We start from the raw sequence: 16,345 nt of genomic DNA on the forward strand, positions 1-16,345 counted from the left end.
GGACTTTTGGTACCTAATCCCTGCCTTACTCTGCAGTTATGCCTGATGTCATTTCCTGACACACACCTCCACTGTGTTCTAGCCCACTTGTTTTCTGAACACCAATTCATTCATGTATATTGAGTTCCCTATTCTTCTTCGTCAAGAAAACATCAATACTCAGATTCCAACTCTCAGTTCCAGGGTCACCTCCTTACTGATGTCTTGTCTGACCATTCCCCAACAAAGTCAGTACCACCCTACCTCCAAAGCATTCTGGAGACATCTATGTTAGGGTACTTTCAATTTTACTCCCAACCATTCATCTTCTCCTTAAATTGAGAATGCTTCAAGGTAAGCACATCTAATTCATTCCACAAATAGTTACTGAGCACTTACTATAGGTTAACAAAACATAGTTTCCACTGTGATGGAGCTTACCTCCTAGTTGGGGAGACAGAAAACAGACAAATAAATACACAGTATAATACCAGGTAAGTGTTATGATGAAAACTAAAGGAGGGTAAGGAGAGAGAGGGGTGAGGAAAGTTCTCTTTGAGGAGGTGACATTTACACAGAGGTCCCAAATGAAATAAAGGCAAAGCCTAATGAAAACCTGAGAAAAGTGCCTCTCAAGTAGAGGGTACATAACAAGTGCAAAGATTCTGAGATGGGAACATGTCAGGGGGGTTGAGAAATGGTAAGGAGGTCAGTTTAGCTAGAAGTGAGTGAGTAGAAAGGAGTGGCAGGGGATCAGGTTAGAAAAGGAGTAGCAGGGGTGCCTGGGTGGTTCAGTGGGTTAATGCCTCTGCCTTCGGCTCAGGTCATGATCTCAGGGTCCTGGGATTGAGTCCCTCGTCGGGCTCTCTGCTCAGTGGGGAGCCTGCTTCCCTCTCTCTCTGCCTACCTCTCTGCCTACTCGTGATCTCTGTCAAATAAATAAATAAATAAAATCTTAAAAAAAAGGAGTAGCAGTAAGATTGGGTAGGACTCTGCAGACGGTGAAAATGAATCTGATATTATTCTAAGTATGAAGGGAAGCTGCGTGAGAAGAACTAGGGAGACTGGCTTATAAACTAATCACAGTGTGGAGAGGGTAATGCTGCTTATGCGCCTAGGCAGGATGTAATAGATTATGGCAATGCAGTGTTGCTAATGCAACAGTTAGGAAAAGTCAGATACATTCTTTGAAGAGACACTGCAGTGTTGTAGAAATCACAAGGACTAGATGAACTGGAATTCCAGACATGAGTGGGGAATGCTTCTGAGGTAGCTGACACTGTTTTCTTTCCTGAGGACATTTGCCAATTTGGGGCATGAACTGAGGATCAGGTGTGGTCTGTGCAGAAGACCTCTACTGGAGGAGAGAGAAATCCAACAAGTTGTTGTGACAGATTGGAACTTGAGCTCCATATGTGTGGCCAATTTTCCCCATGGGACACTTGCTAAATTCTGAGCCTGCACATTGGATATACGAAGCTAGGCTGAGAGCTTCTACAAGGTAGAATGAAATCTCCTTTAATCTTGTGGTTATAGGGATAAATAAGGTCCCACTAGATGGAGGAGGTCTACCTCAAACACATATCCCCTCTTCAAGACAAATGCTGTATTTTGAAATTGTTAAGGAGTAAAAGGTTAAAGAACTAAACCCCTAACCTCTAAAGGTAGGACAATCTCTTGCAATTTTTCAGGTCTGAGAAAACAGAGAGACCTATTAGATTCTCAATCAAGAGCCCCGGAGGCCCACACCCAAGAAACAGGTATAAGCCACAGATATAATCCAGACCTGGACTAGCTCAATCCATGATTAGATTGAGAGGAATAGGCCCTTATACTATTAGCTAACAGAGGAAAGGAAGAATTCTTTCTAATGGAAGATACTAGCTGGAACCTCAACAGTTCTTTTATATAAAATATCCAGTATATCACAAAAAATATTAGATGTAAAAAGAGGCAGAAAAAGTGATTGGTAATCAAGAGAAAATACAGACAATAGAAGGTGATTCATATATGATCCAGATAATGGAACAGAGACTTTAAAATAGTCATAGTTAAATTAAAAAAAAAAAAACAACATAGTTAATATGTTAAAGAAAGTAGAGGAAAAGATAAACAAAATGTAAGAGAAGATAACACCCACAGAAAACTGGAATCTATATAAAAAATTAAATGAACATCCTGGAATTAAAAATGTAACATGAGAAATTAAGAACTCATTGGATGGATTTAAGGGAAGACAAGATCCATCAGAAGAAAGGATTAACGAACCTGAAGAAAAATCAATAGAAAACATCCAAAGTGAAGCAAAAATATAGGGAAAAAACCCCCAGATTTGGGCATTAGAGACATGTGGGCATAGTTAATGGATCCAAAATATGCATAACTATAATCCCAGGAGAAGACAGAATTAGGCAAATGTAATATTTAGAAACCAATGAAAGAAGAGCTCAGCAATCTACAAGCAGCAAAACTCCCCCCCTCCAAAAAAGTCCCTCAAACTAAACCAAGACACATAACTGTTAAACTGCTGAAAATAAAAGATAAAGTATAAATGAAATGAAAAACAGAGTTTTTTTTTTTTTTTTTTTTTTTTTTCATCAGAGAAAAGAAGCATTACTCTTACAGGAGTATCAATAAGACTGATGGCTGACATCCTAACAGATACTATAGAAGTTGGAAGCAGCAGAGATATATTTAAGGGGCTAATACATACAAACTGCCAACCTAGAGTTCTATACCCAGTGGAAAAGAATCCTTCAAAAATGAAGGTGAAATAATATTTTCAGACAAATCAAAACTGAGAGAATTTGTCACTAGCAAATCTAAACTACAGGAAATAAAAAGGAAGTTCTTCTGGCTGAAGGAAAAGTAATCCCAGGCAGACGGATGCAACTGAAAGAAATGAAGAGCATAAGAAAGGGAAAATAAAAAAGTGCTAGATACAAAAGAATTTAGAACAAGAACTGACTAGAACAAAAACTTGTACAATGATTTGTAGAGTTTATAATGTATGTATTAGTAAATTATATGAAAGCAACAGCACAGAGGATGAAAGGAGGAGACAAATGCAGCCAAACTTTTTTAAGAATTTTGCATTACTTGGGGAGTGGTTACAAAGTACTTATTTAAAGAAGACTTTGGTAAGTCCAGGATACATATTTGCACAGGATAACTAGCTAAAGAATTACATAACGGCACCTGGGTGGCTCGGGGGTTGAGTCTCTGCCTTAGGCTCAGGTCATGATCCCAGAGTCCTGGGATCAAGTCCCGCATTGGGCTCTCTGCTCGGCAGGGAGCCTGCTTCTTCCTCTCTCTCTGCCTGCCTCTCTGCCTACTTGTGATCTCTCTCTGTCAAATAAATAAATAAAATCTTAAAAAAAAAAAATTACATAAGAACGTATCCCTAAAAGCTAAGGAGAGAGAAATGGGGTAATAAATATACCTGACCAATCCAAAAGGCAAGAAAGGAAGGATAGAGAAATGAGAAGAACTCACACAAAGAGAAAACAAAAAGCAAAATGCAAAACAGCTAAATCCAAATTAATAATTATATTAAATAAAAGTGGATTAAATAAAACAATTAATAGGAAAGTTAACATTCTGCACCAACCCTGCCCCCCAGTACTCAATTATATCTGTTTATAGGAGGGCCTTGACATATAAGGACACCTGAAATATAACACAGATAAAAAGATAAAAACAAACAGATGGAAAAACATATACTCTATAAACATTAACCAAAATAAAGCTCATGTGACTATATTAATATCAGACAAGTCAATCTTTAAGGCAAGAAGTATGACTAGACTAAAAAGGAATATTTCATCAAGATTATAGTTAATTTTACATAGACCTAATAACACAAAACATATAAAGCAAAAGTTTAGATAACAAAGAGGACAAACCAACAAATCCAAATTATGATTTGGAGATTTTAACATATCTCTCTCAGTAACTGAGAGGTTAAGAAGTTGAAAAAAAATCAGTAAGGGTAGGAAAGATTTGAATAACTCAGTTAACTGACTAATAACATAAATAACCAATTAACCAATCAACTTAATTGACATCTATAGAACACTATACTCAATAAGTATAGAATGCATTTTCTTTTCAAATGCTTATGCAATATGCTGAGTGAAAAAGCAATCCTGAAAAAAGTTTGAAGAACTGAAATCATACAGAACATGTTGTCTAACCACAGTGGAGTTTATTTATTAATTTATTTGTTTAGTCTCAGCCACAATCTTCAACATTTTTTAGAAAATTCTATTGCTTTGGTGTTTTTAAAAAAACTTTTATAATCACTCTATATTCATAAATTCTAATCCAGCAGGAAGATAAACAAGTTAGTGTGTTCAGCTCCACTACCAGTAACACAGAAATATTTATAGCTCTGAAAACAAAGATCTGCAGGCAGGAACTTAAGAATTTGAAGATTCTTTTGTGCCAGCTGATTCAATTTACACATCTGCATTCATTTACTTATTCTAATCACTGCTTAAAAACTCTACGTTAATATAGTCAAGCATAAACTATGTGTGGCTTTTTTTTTTTAAAGATTTTATTTATTTATTTGACAGAGAGACATACAGCGAGAGAGGGAACACAAGCAGAGGGAGTGGAAGAGGGAGAAGTAGGCTCCTGGAGGAGCAGGGAGCCTGAAAGGATCCTAGGACCTTGGGATCATGACCTGGGCTGAAGGCAGATGCTTGACGACTGAGCCACCCAGGTGCCCCGCTATGTGTCTGTCTTATAAGAGAATACAAAGTGTCAGAAGGAAGAATCTTTTTTTTCTTTTCCTTTTTTAAAGATTTTATTTATTTATTTGACAGAGAGAGATCACAAGTAGGCAGAGGCAGGTAGGCTCCCCGCTGAGCAGAGAGTCGGATGCGGGGCTCGATCCCAGGACCCTGGGATCATGACCTGAGCCAAAGGCAGAGGCTTTAACCCACTGAGCCACCCAACTCCAAAAGGAAGAATCTTAACATTTTTTTTTGCTTTGATATCTTGAGGCTTTTTTTTTTTTAAGTTTTTATTTGAGTATAGTTGGCACACAGTATTACATTGGTTTCAGATGTACAACACAGTGATTCAACATCTCTACATGTTATGCTATACTCCCAAAATGTGTAGCTAACATCTCTCACCATACAACACTATTATATTATCATTGACTATACTCCCTATGCAGTAGCTTTTATTCTTATGACTTATTTATTCCATAAATGGAAGCCTGCACCTCCCACTCCCACTTACCTAACCATAGTGGAATTTAAATAGGAACCGGTACCAGAAAATTAATTAGAAAAACCCCAAATGCTAAGAAACTAAGTAATATATACTTGTAAATTACTCAAATACCAAAGAAATAAAAATAGAAATAAAAAAATTCTTTGAACTTAAAATTCATGAAAATATGACAGATCCAAATGTGTGAGATTTAGTTAAAATAGTGCTCAGAGGAAAACATATAGCTTTAAATGTTTGTATTAGAAGGGGAGAAAGGTTAAATATCAATGATCTAAGCTTCTATTTCAAAAAGCTAGGAAATGAACAGAAAACTAAAAAAAAGTAGTGTAAGGGAATTATAGAGATGAGTGGATAAGTCAATGGAAAAAAGAAAGCAGACATACTACAGAGAAAATCAACAAAGGTTGGTTCTTTGAAAAGATAACCTTTTAACAAGTCTGATTAAGAAATATAAGAAGATAAATATCAAGAAGGAAAGAATGGATTTCATTATAGAGGATTCAGGTATTAAAAAGATAGTAACAGGACATCATATATAACTTTATGCAACTACAACTGAAAATTTAGACGGAATGCACAACTTCCTTGAAAAATTGGCTTATTAAAATGGACAGAAGACCAAACAAAATATAAAGAGTTGTATACATAATAAAGAAATTGCAATTGCAATGAAAAACTTTTCTGCAAAAAAAAAAAAAAAAAAAAAAAAGAATTCCAGGCTCAGATGCCTGATTGTACAAAACCTGTTCAGATAAATGGAAGAGGGAACACTCCCCAACTCATTTTATGAGGCCAACATAATCCTCATGCCAAAACATGACAAAGATATTACAAGAAAGCAAAACTATAAACTAATATCGCTCATGAACACAGATGCACAATCTTTAACAAAATATTAGCAAATTCAATCTGGCAATTTATAAAAAGGATAACATATCTTGACTAAGTGGAATCTATCCCAGAAATACAAAGATTGCTTAACAATAGAAAAAAAATCATCTAAACTTACCACATAAACAAAATAAAGGAGAAAACCCACGTAACATCTCAATAGATACAGAAAAAAAGCATTTGACAAACTTCAATACTCATCATAAAAAAATCAGCAAATTTGGAATTTCCTTATAGAAAAGGTAATTTATTAAAAAAAAACAGTAGAGGCCAGCATACTTAATGGTGAAATATTAAACACTTTCTTACTGAATTATGGAAAAAAATAAAAATATTCACCATCACCACTTCTATTCAACATTGTATGGAAGGTCAATGTAACAAGGAATGAAAAAGAAAAGAAAGCTACAAATACAGGTTGTAAAAAACAAGCATTATTTGCACATGACATGACTTTTTACATCAACTGTACCCTTTTCCGTCTACAAAATCTAGTAAAATAAAAAAATGAATCTAGGAAGGTCACTAGATGTAATTCAATATGCAAAAATTTATTCTATTTCTATATATAACAATTAGAAAATGAAAACCCCAAATCAAATATTCAGTGAAAGACACGCAATACATCCACACTAAAAACTGTAGCACATTCTAAGAGAAATTAAAGAAGATCTAGATACCACTTATCATCACACTCATGGATCAGAAGACTCAAGTTATGCTCTCAATTCTCATCAAACTGACTTAAAGAGTCAATGAAATTCCAATCAAAATCCCAGCAGTTTTTCTTTAATGTGCGTATGTCCAAACTGACAAGTTAATTCTAAATTTTATTAGGAATTGCAAAGGATCTAGAATAGCCAAGTCAATCTTGATAAATAACAGCAAAGCTGGAGGAAGTGTTTGCAACATTAGATATCAAGGCTCATTATAAAGATAGAGTACTTAAGACATGTGATATTGGTGTCCAGGGTAGTCAAAGGGATCAAGGGACTAAAACAGAGTCCAGAGATAGACCTACAGATACACAGTCATCTTATTTATAATAAAGGTGCCCCTGTAATTCTGTGGTGGTGGTCGAGGAAGGGATCACTTCTACAATAAAACTGTGGTGAGTCAAACAGATATCCATATGGAAAAAAACGAGACTTTAACCCTGCATTTCATATCAGATACAACAATTAACATGAAGTCTAAAACATCCAACTTTTCCAAGAACATAGAAGGTACTATCTTCAAAACTCTAGGGTAAGCAAGATTAAACAAACAGGTCACACAAAGCATTAATTATAAAAAGACTGACATATATGACATCAGTAAAATAAATTCTGTTCATCAAAAGACAACATTAGGAAAATGAAAAAGAAAAAAATCTAGAAAGTGGGAAAGGATACACAAAACATATGTCAGAGAAGTAATATCCAGAAAATATAAAAAATTTCTAAAATACGTAATAAAAAGACTGACAATCCAATTTTCAAAAGATGAGACTTGAAGAACTAGGTCACAGAACTGAATGTACAAATAGCAGATAAGGATATGGAAAGTTACTAGTTATCAGCAAAATGAAAATTTAAAACTACAAGACACTGTATCTCCACCAAACTGCGAACATTAAAGGACCGACAGCACCTGTAGTGGCGAGGAATATGGAACAACCAGAACTCTTGTGCATTGCTGATGGGAATGTAAATCACTTTGAGAAGACACTTAGCTTTACACTCTCACCCAGCAATTCCACACCTGGGCATATACCCAAGAAGAATGAGGGGCATGACCACCAAAAGACATGTACTAGAATGTTCACAGCAGCATTTTTCAGAAGACTCCCTGGGAGACATCGCAGGCATTATCTAAAAGTCTGAAGATGCAAAGAAAGTCAATTATCATATGGTTTCACTTATTTGTGGAGCATGACAAATAGCACGGAGGACAAGGGGAGATGGAGAGGAGAAGGGAGTTGAGGGAAATTGGAAGGGGATGTGAACCATGAGAGACTATGGACTCTGAAAAACAATCTGAGGGTTTTGAAGAGGCGGGGGGTGGGAGGTTGGGGGATCCAGGTGGTGGGTATTGGAGAGGGCACGGATTGCATGGAGCACTGGGTGTGGTGCAAAAATAATGAATACTGTTACGCTGAAAAAATAAAAAATTAATAATAAAAAAAAAGTCTGAAGATGTACATAATCTGTGATTCAGCAATTCCAACCTTAGGTATAAACTCCAGAGAAACTCTTGAACATGTATATCTCAGATATGTGTAAATGTATGCTCATACATGTCACTTGTGATAACTGAAAACTTGAAATGATCTAATGTTCATTATTAATAAAATGCACTTAAAAAATGTAGTTTTCAAAGTATGATCTGGGAACCTCTTCGGGACCTTGAAATCCTTTTGTGTGTCTGTAAGATGAAAACTATTTTCATGCTACTAAAACATTATCTCCTCTTTCCACTCTCATTCTCTCACAGTGGAGTTTTCCAGAGACTATGTGATATCATCACTCTGACAGCTAATGGATGTGTACTTGTATATTCTTATGTTTTAAAAAATTCTAAGTTTTTATTTCTAATACAGTGATATGAAGAACCTCCATAAATAAAATCTCTTTGGGGTCTTTAAGGATACCAAAGTTTCCTGATACCAAAGGGTTTGACAACCATTGACCTATAATTATAATCACTTCCTTGCCCTGTTTTTCCTAACATGCTTACAGAAAAGAACCACTTAATTCTCTACCTATTCCACACCCAAATCTGAGTGACTGAACATGCCAAATACTTAAATTGATTACTCTAAACCTTAAGATTGCCCCCTGTATCTCTAGTAAGACCAGGAATTGAACTAAGTAAGGGATTTACTTTGGAGTTCCTGCCATCACATGATGAAGTGCCAAGTTCCTAGCAGAGACCCAGCACATGTCTGTAGAAAAAAAGAAAACAGATATAAGAGATGAGCTGAACAGGTCTTTACATGGTCTTCCAACAGTCAGAACATAGTTTTTCCTCCTACTTCTCTTTTCTCTTAAAGCTAGACAAAAATATCCATGTTGCCAACTGTCAAAGAGGTTGACCTCTCTGGCCTGAAAGATCTGGACAGAAGAACTAACTACTCACAAGTTACATTTAATAGTTCAAAAAAATCAGAGCATGCAGGTCATGTGTGAAAAGCTAGCACTGAGATTAAAGCTTCATACTAATTTAAAAGCTTTTTAATAATGGATTTCTTAAGCTATCCTGAGGGATTCCAGGATTTGGAAGTTCTTCCCACCAGGACGCCCTATTTTGCCACATTCTAACTTAATTATCCTAGTTGGGGAAAAAAAATTGGAGTGATGTCAGGGGACTGGGGATCTAATTCTAGTTCTGTCCCTTATGGTGTGACCTTGAGTCTGTCATTTAAACACAATCTTTTCTTATTTTTCCAAATGTAAATAATTAAAAAATTTAATGACTGTCCTACTTCAGAGAGAAAGATCAGAATATTCTCCAACACATTTTGACACTAGTAAGTGTGACAGAATTACACTCTTAATCAACAAGCCTTTGACAAAATTCTTGTACATTCATGTGGCCTTTGTAACAAACCCGTGAAGGTGACATATCATCCTCCTTTGACAATTAAGGAGAGCAAGCCTCAGAGACGTGATGGTGGCAGAGCTAGGCAAGATTCTAGTCTCTGTTGTCTTCAGGGCACACATTCTGTCACGTAGCCTAGGAGGACGGAAGCAAACGCTCTTTCTTCAGGAGCCAGAAGGGGGACTCTTATGTTAATTTGTTTGACCATGAGTTGAAAATTAAGTCAATGCTAAGTATCAAGGTTTGCCAGTTATCATGGTGAAAACCCAACACCACTGTTGTCCTAAAAAAAGCACAATGTTGAGAAGGTTAGTAACCGCTACACAATCAATCACAATTTAGTGGGTGTGGACTCAGGTAGGGACGGTACAAGATGAAACCGGAACATAGTGGTCAGAAAGTAATGGGGATGCTCAAGGAGTGATGGAGACATGTCAAGAGGGCACGGGAATCAACTTCAAGGGGCTTCCACTGGCCAAATCTGGGGAAGTTTGAACATCTAAACAAATAATGGTAATAAGAAATTATTAATGAATCAAAAAAGTGTGCGATCCTACTGATTAACTAATGCATAAATTAAAAAACACAGAGAAGGGAAAGTTGTTGCTTATAGTAGAACCCCAACTGACAAACATGGAAGAAGTGAGGGAACTAGAAAGTAGCCATTTGGCTACTGATACAGGTGAGACTCATCAACAGATGCTAAAACTATGGGGTGAAAATTTGGTGAGACACAGGATATTTACTGTCTCAAAATATTTCTCCAAAAGATGTTTAATTAATTACAAAAGAACGAGGTGAAGAAACTTAGTAAATACCGCCGGGACCAAGTAACCAAAGTTACTCCAGTAATGGGACAAACAGATATCACGTGTCTCCAAATGTGATGCTTTGAGAAGAAAGTCACTTCTAGAACATTAATGTCAAAAATGTATGACCTGAATCTGATCATGAGGTAACATCAGACAAACCCATTTGAGACCCAGTCTATAAGATAACTGGACAAATATTTATAAAGAAATATTGAGGTCATGAGAGATAAGGAAGAATGATAGAAAAACTGCTCCAGGACTAAGAAGACATGACAATTAAGTACAGCTCATGAACCTGAATTTTCTTATCCCAAAAGGTCATTAATGGGACAGTTGGCAAAATATGAGTAAGGTTTATAGATTAGCTACTGGTATTGTATTGATACTAATTTTCTAGTTTTAATAACATTAGAAGGTCTACAGATTAGCTCTAAATAATATATTAATATTAATTTTCTGATTTTTAAAAAGATATTAACTAATCCCTACATCCACTGCAGGGCTGGAACTCACAACCCGGAGATCAAGAGTTCTACATTCTACCCACTGATCCAGCCAGGTGCCCCTAATTTTCTGATTATAATAATGGTACTATGCTTACAGAAGAGCATGTCCTTATTTTTGGAAAATATACACTAAAGTCTTTAATAGTAAAGGGACATTATGTATACAAGTCATGTGTCAAATGGTTCAGAAAAAAATATGTATTTATTGAGAGAGACTACTAATGCAAATGTGATCAATGTTAATGTTCAGAGAATTCTTTGTACTCCTGTTATAATTTTTCTGTAAGGCTGCAATTAGGTCAAAGTTTTACAAGAGATTCATAAGTGTGGTATGAAAATGTACATGTACGCAGGGGTTATAAGAACCTGGATGAAGGAGTGACTGACTCTTCAAGGAGGGGAGAGGGTGCAAGGGAGACAGGCAGGTGAGACTTGTCAGGCAAGATTTCAAGGTGACATTTTAACAAATCTTTGAAGAATAAATAGATCTTGCATTGGGAAAAGGGCAAAAGTGGAGGGTGAGCAAGGGTACTGCAAACAGAGGAGACAGTACAGAGAAAGGCACAGAGTGGTAAAAAAGCATGGTTACATGAAGACCCGTGGGCAGTTGTGTGTGGCTGAAGTCCAGAAGGAGAAACAGATAAGGTTAGAGAGAGATGCTGAAGCCAGCTTGAGAAGAGTCCATATGACATTTAAGGAGGTCTAACATACAAAGACTCTGCCAACAGACACAGGGTGGGTCCTATGGCCCTCCATATGGCAAAGGTAAGGGTGAGGTTCATTGCAAAGGCAAAAGCACATCTAAGGCAGGATGGTAGTACGTAAAGTTGTGTAGAACTGGTCTCCCCTCCTTGATAAACTTCTTTTGATCTGTGTGCATATGTGTGTATCTAGTCCTTCTTCCCTTGGCAATAATCATGACTAATAATGTTGCTAAAAGGCAAACTGTTAAGACCACGAATGAATAAAAGTAGTTTACAAATGGGTGTCCCTTAATGATGGAGTTAAATTTGCTTAAAAGGAACTGGCATTTATTTTTTGGGCACTTACTGTGAAAGATGCAGTACGGCAATGCAGATAGCCATCATCCTCCAAAACATTTACTAGGGTGTATATGACCCAGTACATACTGGCAGTTAAAACAATGGGCTGCGAAGCCTTGCCTATGAAGTAATAATAATAATAATAATAATTCTATTATTATTATTATTATTATTTCTAGTCAATGCATGAGGCTACTGAAACTTGAGTAACTTGGCCAAGGCCACATAAGTAAAGGCAAGGCTGGAATTCAAGTCCAGAATGTCTAACTCTAAAATCCTTGCATTTTCCATCATACCACACAGCTTTCCATCATACCATTCACTCATCCAGCAAACATTCTGTATCAAGAATAGATTATGTGGTAGGCTCCACAGCATGAACCAGGAGTGTAAGTGAACAAATTAATCTCAGATGGTGGTAAGTGTTATGAAGAAAAAACAATGTAACAGAAGGTGACATTTGACCTGAGTCTGGCATGACTAGAAGGAATCAGGCACGTAGGAATCAGGCATGTGAGGATCTAGGGCAGAGTGTTCCAGCAGAGGAGTCAGACAGTAGGTGTAAAGGCCCTATGAAAATAATGAGCTTGACTTGTTTAAAAAACAAAAAGAGGGCCAGAGAGACTCTGGCAGGATGAATAGAGGAAATAATGGCACAAGAGGGTGTCAGAAAACAGATGGGGTCACACCATGCAGGGCCTTTTGGGTCATGGTAAGAACAGGACCAATTTACTTCTGAAAGATCTCCCTGATGCTCTGTGGAGAATGGATTATGGGGAGGCAAATATGGAAGAGACATCAGTTAGGATGTTGACTGTAGAAGTCCATGCAAGAGGTTAACAGTGGTGGAGATAAATGTGTTAACTGTGAAGGTACAAAGAAGTAGATAATACAAGATAGGTTTTGTAAGCAGACCTGAAAGATGGAACGGGGGGAGGGAAAGAATGGCTCAAGATGAATTTTAGGTATTTGATCATTTACCAACCAGGGAAGATGAAAGGAGTTGGAGGTTTGGGAGGCAGATTGGGACTTGAGAATCTGTTCTGGTGGTATCTTGTGCTAAATGACTTTGATAGTAAAGATAACAAGTAGGTAGTCAAAGAAATGAGTCTGGAGTTCTACAGAAAGGTCAAGGGTAGAGATAATTTTGGTACTAATTAGCATATAGACAGTATATAAAGACAGGGTATTGACTGAAATCACTTGGGAGGAGATACACTATAGAATAAATAGAGTATATAAAATAGTACAGGAGAGGGCCTAGAACTGAGCCCTGGAGCCCTTCACCATCTAGAGGCTGAAAAGTGGAAAAGGCCAGCCAAAGGAGACTGACAGGGCATAGTGAGTGGGATAGGAATTGAAAATCTAGAGAGTGTAATATCCCAGGAGCCTAGAGAAGATAGTGTTCAAGAAGGAGGGAGTCTTTTTATTAATTAAAAAAGATTTTTGAAGATTTTATTTATTCTTTTGAGAGGAGAGAGAGAGAGAGAGAGAGAGCATGAGCAAGGGGGAGAGTCAGAGAGAGGAGGAGAAGCAGACTCCCCTCTGAGCAGGGAGCCTGACTCGGGGCTCGATCCCAGGACCCCTGAGATCATGACCCAAGCCCCAAGGCAGATGCTTAACCGACTCAGCCACAGGTGCCCCGAGAAAGGAGGGACTGATCACTTGTGCTGGAAGTTACAGAGACACTGTGTAAAACAAAGTCAGAGAAGGCTTTGTCAACATGGAGATCAATGTGTTCTTGGTAAGAGCAGTACACTAGAACAGTGACGACTGAAGAGCAATTGGAAAGGGTTGAGAAACTAATGGGAGATAGAAATAGAGTGATTATAGATCTGTTTTCTTTTTTTTCTTCTTCCTTCCTTCCTTCCTTCCTTCCTTCCTTCCTTCCTTCCTTCCTTCCTTCCTACTGTCCTTCTGAAGTTTTACTATGTGTAGTAGGCAGAATGGCCCTCCGGTAACTCCATACCTTAATTTTGGAAACTGTAACTGTGTTGCATGGCAAAAGAAATTGTATAGGTATAATTAAGGTTGAACTCTTAAAATAGGGAGATTATCATATATTATTCAAGTGGGTCCAGTCTAATCACATGAAGAATTCTTACAAGCTGAGGACATTCTCCAGCTAGAAGCAGGGAGATGAGGCAGAAGTGGGGGGGAGATCAGAGTGATTCAAAGTGGGCAAAGGACTCAAACCTCTGTTTTGACTTTGAAGATGAAAGGGGCCACAAGCCAGGGGATGTAAGAAGCCTCTAGAAGCTAAGATTCTCAACCCTTGGGGCAACTGAACAAACATATACATGTTCTCATTTATTTTCTCTTGAGGTCCTGGACTTCTAATGAAAATCAAGTTGGTGTTTTGTCTTTTTTTTTTTTTTTTTTAATTGGAAGTACTAGGCATTTCCTCTAGGAGGAGGGAAGAAATGGCAGGAGTAGATAATTCAGGTCTCTTGATTCCTTATCCAATACTCTTTTCCCACTCACATGTGGGCACACACACACACACACACACACACACGCACGCACATATTTCTTCTTTGGTATATTGGGTCTAAATCTACTCTACTTTTTTTTTTAACTTCCCAGCTGTTTCTTATCAATCAAACTTTAACTGTTCCCAACTTTAATTTGCATGATGGCCTCATTAATCTAATAGTATTTTGGCTAAATACTACATTAACATAACTTCACATCTTGGGGGAATAGAAGAGCTGTTCATTCTCTAATTACTTTCACTATTTCACTAAGTCTTCTCTCTCCAACTAGCTATATAATTTAACCAGAGCATACTATTTTAGTGCCAGAAGCACCACCACCCATTTCAAATCTGCAATAGCAGGCCCACTGGACCCATAGCAAAAGAACAGTATTATCTGTACTTCCTCCATGTTTTACATATTCTTTGAAATTTGTCATTAGCCCTTGGATTCTAGGCCTTGCTGATGCCTGATTCATGCACTTGGCTTGCTTTCTGACCTACTCTTCAACACAGCTTTGGTGACTGGCCTAGAGTTCTTAGGGTCTGATTTTGACCTGTATTTTGTTTTCAGTTGTACAACTCTCTTGGTTATGTTGATATCCCAAAAGGTTCCTATGGCCAAAGTTACATGGCATGTATCCTAGCACCCTGAATTTTGCCAAACACATATTAGTAGTTCATTAAAATGTATCAGATTGGTGGTGATGGGGAGGAAGAGAGGTGTATACATTAAAGTGAAGGTTGCCCAGCCTCTCAGCAATAGGACAATGTGTAAAGTCAGTGTGTGAATCAGCCTAAAACTGGTCCAGAAACTGGAAAACTAATCGCAAACACTTGCCTGAGGAATAAGACACAAGGAATGAAAGCCTATAGCTGTTTCCATGGAAACACGTGATGGCTCTCTTTAGTATTATATAACCAACACATTAAATAAAGCCAAATATATTGGAGAAAAAGACCGAGAGAGCTGGGGCCTAAGGAAAACTATTACATAAGGCCACTATTCTAGAAGAACCCAAACCAAAAGATGAAAAGAAATTAGGGAAGGAAGGAATAAAATAAATCCCCAGCATTCACATTCCAATGAACTGTGGGGCAGTATAAAGAACAGTGGCCCAGGACACAGCAAACATAATTCTGAAACTAATGTGTTCTACCACTTTGGCAAATTTCAATGTGCTCCATTTTTATGGTTTGCTATTCCTTTAATATGTCTCTCTTCAGGATAAGGGAAGGGTACTATTCTACATAAGCATAATAAAGTTGTCACACTGAGTTATAAGTAGTTCTATACCCCCGCCAAAATAGTGAGAAGAAACTATAGAAAATGCAAGAAGAGACAGAGTAACACTAATAATAAAATACTTTAACACACCATTTTCAGAATAAGACAGGTCGAGAGGACAAAATATATGTAAGGATAAAGAAGATGTAAACAACACAATCATCTGAAAATCTATTAAGCATTTGGAGCATATGTCCATAGCTAGGCTCCTGATTCCCCCATCTCTTGCCTTCAAACTGTTCCTCTCAGTTTTTTCCACCTCATTCCATCTTCTCAAATGGCTCAGGCTAAAACCCTTGCCATTATCCTTGACTCCTTTCTCCTTCTCATATTCCATGTCCCATCAGCAGCAAATCCCATCAGCCGTAACTTTAAAAGATGTCCAAATTTGGGCCATTGCTCACCACTCCCTCTATTTCCTCAGTTTAAGTCATCATCACCTCTAACCTATTGCAATAGTCTGTCCCTGCCCCTCTTTAAAACATATCTGAGGTATCAGCATTCCTGTGTTCAAAACC

The 16,345-nt window shown here is 37.4% G+C and overlaps 1 protein-coding gene across 14 annotated transcripts in view; it reads right to left on the reverse strand.

Moving 5' to 3' along the window:
* The window catches only part of SCMH1 (Scm polycomb group protein homolog 1), a 170,963-nt gene that overhangs the window by 43,386 nt on the left and 111,232 nt on the right, over nucleotides 1–16,345 (reverse strand). The window lies entirely within an intron of this gene.

The sequence above is a fragment of the Lontra canadensis genome, unplaced genomic scaffold (assembly GCF_010015895.1).
Source record: "Lontra canadensis isolate GAN:19392208 unplaced genomic scaffold, GSC_riverotter_1.0 scaffold60, whole genome shotgun sequence".
In the NCBI taxonomy this organism is placed as follows: domain Eukaryota; kingdom Metazoa; phylum Chordata; class Mammalia; order Carnivora; family Mustelidae; genus Lontra; species Lontra canadensis.